Source organism: Pinus tabuliformis, chromosome 5_2, assembly GCF_031772625.1.
Source record: "Pinus tabuliformis cultivar Carrire ecotype Pingquan chromosome 5_2, CPIR1, whole genome shotgun sequence".
Lineage (NCBI taxonomy): Eukaryota > Viridiplantae > Streptophyta > Pinopsida > Pinales > Pinaceae > Pinus > Pinus tabuliformis.
This window is the reverse complement of record NC_142306.1, coordinates 68,105,047-68,110,401: the sequence shown is the minus strand read 5'-3', so window position 1 is coordinate 68,110,401 and position 5,355 is coordinate 68,105,047. Positions and strand designations below refer to the sequence as shown.

General features: G+C 35.2%; 1 pseudogene; it reads left to right on the top strand.

Moving 5' to 3' along the window:
* The first annotated feature begins 1,372 nt into the window (after positions 1–1,372).
* On the top strand, positions 1,373–4,681 carry LOC149157572 (pentatricopeptide repeat-containing protein At5g66520 pseudogene; annotated as a pseudogene).
* The last annotated feature ends 674 nt before the right edge of the window (positions 4,682–5,355 follow it).

Here is a 5,355-nt window from a genome sequence, read left to right as displayed (position 1 = left end):
CATTATTATTAAAAAGAAAATCAAAAATACATTATTTCTTGATTTCCAAAACAAAATAGATAAAAAATAATCATCAAAATATTCTTGAAGGAATTAGTTGTTTCAAAAATTTGCCAATTTTTTATTTTATTTTAGGAGTAATCTTGAGGTAGTAAACTATTTAAAACATTCTTCAAGGTATATTTAGTAAAACTTGTAGAGACACTATTAAGAATTAATTAACTCTCAAAAGTTGCAATACCTGGAATTAAATGAAGTAGATGTGCAAAATCAATCCTCTAACAAATTGCAAATTCATTATTGACAAGATTGTTTCCCTTTTTCATCACCAACTAATTACTAACAAACAATTACATATATTCAAAATATTTATTAGAGGAAAAGATATGCTTATAAACATTCTAAACAACTACATATATTAAAAACTACTAACAAACAATTGCACACAACACAACAGTATATTCAAAATATTTATTAGAAAAAAGATATATTTATAAACATTCAATATAATTAGTTTTTGAAAAAATTCATCACAATGCTATTCAAGATCTATTTTTAAGATATATAGGAAATGGAGATGAGATAATTGTTTGGAGAAGGAGATAATTTAGAGAACTTATAAACCTGGACACTCATTAAAAGAAAAATACATTATTTTTTGACTTTGCAAAACATAATATAGATAAAAAAGAAACAAAGTATTCTTAGAGGAAATCAATTATTTCAAACATTTGCAAATAAACAAATTATTTCAGGAGTAATCTTGAGGTAGTAAATTATTAAAAATATTCTTCAAGATATATTTAATAATATTTGGGGGATACTATTAAGAACCAACCTAGATCCATTTAACTTGGATCTATTATACTCCAATGTAAACCTTTCTTTTTGAATGTAGAATTTAAAAAAAAGTTTGCTCCTAGAGAGATTTGATCCCTCTAACTACATGATAGATCTAAAATTAGATAAAACTAAGCTGATTTTTATTTTAAGATAAAATTATTTTTATTTTTTATTTTATTTTATTTTGACTAAATAAAAATATTTAACATAAAATTATTTATGTAAAATTAAACTGGTTTTTATTTCAAAGTAAAAATATTTTTATTTTTATTTTATTTTGATTAAATAAAAATATTTAACTTAAAATTATTTGTGTTTTATTTTTATTTAATTTGTGTTTTATTTTAATAAATAAAAATGTTTACTATCACATTAAATTATAACATACTATACTGAATTGAATTGGAGAGGGCCTCCGAAACAATAACATTATTTTATTAATGAGTTTGGAATTAAATTATAACATACTATACTGAATTGAATTGGAGAGGGCCTCCGAAACAATAACATTATTTTATTAATGAGTTTGGAATTAAAAAACATGGGTTGGAAAAAGGAGATGGGAATGGAAGAAACACATGATTTTTTTTTTAATTAGCGTGAGCATAAATTTTGGAAACGTCGGGATTATATTTTTGAGCTCTGTGGTAATACTCCATCGTAGATTTAAAAGCTTAGAAAATAACATCAGCACACTTAATAGTGTATTGTTGGCTGCAGACGAGTTATGTTGATGGAGAATGAGGCAAGCAGTCTTACACCACTACAGCAGGTTACTAATCAGGGCATCCTTACCACAGCTTGTGCGTGGACCATGGAATCAAGTAAGTTTTTTCCTTTCTGGGTTGTTGAGATGTGTCCAACGCATTCATCTCCACACCTCAACCATCGCAATAGAGAAAGATAAATTCCAACTACAGGGTAATATGCAACACTGTCACACAAACCACCAGAATATTATTTTATCAAATATTGCCATTACAAGGTATACCAGAAATGGAAGAATTGACGACGCACGTCAATTGTTCAACAATATGAGCGGGCGAGACGTAGTGTCATGGACTGCTATGGTGACGGGATATGTACAGAATGAGAGATTAGATGATGCGCGTCAAGTGTTCGACAAAATGCCTCAACGAAACGTGGTTTCGTGGAATGCTATGATTGCAGGCTATGCCAAGAAACGGAAAATGAATGATGCTCGCATGCTTTTTGATAAAATGCCGGACCGAGATATAGTTTCCTGGACTGTGATGATTGTTGGATATGCTAGAAATGGGAGAATAGAGGATGCACGCAAGCTGTTTGACGAAATGCCTGGACGAAATATTGTTTCATGGAATGCAATGGTTACAGGATACACCCAGAATGGGAGAATAAACGAAGGACGCTATTTGTTTGATAATATGCCAGAAAGGAACGTCGTCTCATGGACTGCCATGATTGCAGGATATTGTGCCAATGGCAGAACAGAAGAAGCTGTCCAGTTGTTTGACAGAATGCCTGAACGAAGTGTGGTTTCCTGGACTGCAATGATTGCGGGGTATATTCAGAATGGATTTGAAGAGAAAGCCCTAAATCTGTTTGCTCGGATGGTATTGGAAGGCATAAAGCCAAACCCATCAACCCTCACTAGCGTTCTCAACGCATGTGCCAGACTGGGGGTTTCAAGGCAAGGCAAGCAAATCCATACAGCTATCATTAAAATGGCATTTGATTCGGATGTTTTTGTAAGTAATGTCCTTATTGCAATGTATTGCAAATTCAGTATCAACGATGCATGGAGAGTTTTCGAGAGAATGCCTGCACGAGATCTGATATCTTGGAACACAATGATGGCAGGATACTTCCAGCATGGGAGGCTCATGGATGCTCACTGCCTATTTCATGGAATGCCTGAAAAGGATGTCGTGTCATGGACTGGTATGATTGCAGGATATACCCAGAATGGTCACAGTGAGGAGGCATTGAAGCTCTTTTTGAAAATGAAACAGCAAGGCATAAATCCAAACCGATCCACTTTCGCCAGCGTTCTGAGTGCATGCGCCAGCATTGCTGCTCTGGAGCAGGGAAAGCAAATCCATGACCACATTCTCAAGACACAGTATACTTCAGATGTTTTTGTGGGAAATGCACTTGTTACTATGTACTCAAAATGTGGAAGAATAAACGTTGCATACCAAGTATTTGGCCAAATGACTGAACAAGATGTAGTATCCTGGACAGCTATTATTACAGGATTTGCCCAACATGGGAGTGGCAAGAAGGCTCTTGAACTTTTTGATCGAATGCAGCAAGTTGGTATAAAGCCGAATCATGTAACTTTTGTTGGTGTTTTGACTGCCTGCAGCCATTCCTGCCTATTGGATGAAGGTTGGCAGCATTTTTATTCAATGACCCGTGACTATGGCATCACACCAGGAGTGGATCATTATGCTTGTATGGTCGATCTTCTTGGCCGTATGGGTTTAATGACTGAGGCGGAGGACTTCATTAAAAGTATGCCTTTACAACCTGATCCTGTTGTATGGAAGGCGCTGCTTGGTGCTTGTGCAGTCCATCGAAATTTAGAGGTAGGAGAACGTGTGGCAAAGGAACTTTTCAAATTGGAACCGCAAAACTCAGCCGCATATGTGCTATTATCAAATATATATGCTACCACTGGCAGGTGGGATGATGTAACTAAGGTGAGATTCATGATGAAAAACATAGGGGTGCAAAAAGAGGCGGGATGCAGTTGGATTGAAATTAAGAACAAGGTGCATGCCTTCATAGTGGGAGATAGATCTCACCCATAAATAGAGAGGATTCATGCAGTCTTGGATGAACCATCAGGCAAGGTAAGGGAAGCTGGATATGTGGCGGAAAGAAACTTTGCTCTGCATGATGTCGAAGCAGAGGAAAAGCAACATATGCTCTTCTATCATAGTGAGAAGTTGGCTATTGCATTTGGGCTTGTCAACACGCCCTTTGGAACACCTATTCAAATAATTAAAAACCTTCGTGTATGTGGTGACTGCCATACTGCCATCAAACGAATCTCCAAAATTGTTGAGCGAGAAATTGTGGTGAGGGATGCCATTCGCTTCCATCACTTCCAAGATGGCACTTGTTCTTGTGGGGATTATTGGTGATAGTAGGTGTTGGTAACTTTTGGTCTGAGCCTTTGATAATCTCTCAAGTCGAACATTTTTGCCTTTCCAACAGAATATGCATTTTGCTTTTCAACATAGAAAGTGTAGAATGCAAATTGGAGTTGACAGCAAAGGCGCTTACATTCATAGTGGAATATCGATTTAATCCATTCATGGAGAGGGTTAATGAACCTCTTTGATGAGCTGATGGAGTAGATGAAGGAAGTTGGGTTTGTGCCCGAAAAGGACTTTGAACTTTATGCTGTAGAGGTCAGTTAATAGCAACATATTAGCTGCAATCACATTGAGAAGCTGGCAGTTGCATTGGGCTTAGAATCCACGAGGCATGGGGCCAAGAAGGCAGGGAAAAGTATGCATAGCTGTTTGTTGGTAGAACGAGAGGTATGGGGGCCAGAAATGTACGAGAAAATACAGCTCACCAGTCTTCGGTGAAGGCTTGGGAAAGTACAAAAACATATAGATAAAGAAAAATAAAGAAAAACGAAGAAAACCATAATGGAATCAAAATCATATGCTTATGCTTCAGTAAAATTGACAATTTTAACTTGTTAGCACAACTAATAGTAGACACACATTCCACCAATCATCGTAAGTTTATAAATTAGTATATAATACAAAACTCAAATATTTTGTAGAAAAGGTGAGTGACATAGCCCTCCTAAAGGTCTGAAATGATAATAAAAACCAACGATTTTATCGCATCTTGAACCAGTGGCATTATTCACTTGTTTCTTAATTTGAATCACCACTTTCAAATGCTGTCATTATCTTCATTACCATTATTAAACAAGATATTTCCCTTTTATGGAGATCCTTAATTTGCAAGAATATGTTTAATTAAACATGAGTTATGAGCATAAATAAAATCGAAAACTTTGGTGAACCTAGTCTATTCTTTTTCTTTATGAATGTAATCAAATGTGCTTCACTCTCAAATTCAGAAACAAAAGATCTGATTTAGAATATTCGGAATGTTTGCAACTAAGAAGTTCCATGAATTTGTCCCCAAATAACATGGCTATGTTCTGTGTAGTTTAATTTAGCTTCGGTAAATCCAAATAAATCATTCTGTCTTTTTCCCACACTAAGCTATTCTCTCATTTTCATTTTTTCCCTTCTTCATCCACTTATCAATCTCGTATTTTTTCATGCAAATGCCTCGTAATCTCTGTATCTACATTAGAGCTTACAGGGATGAATGTTAGGTTCAAATACATACAATTGCATACAATGGACTATGTAACAGTTTTCATTTATTTTCCATCTTCCAATGGATTTGCATAATTGAGGGATCTCAAATCCCCTCTCTGTTCTCCTTATTACTTTCTTTGTTCCCTCACATGTTTATCTGCATTTG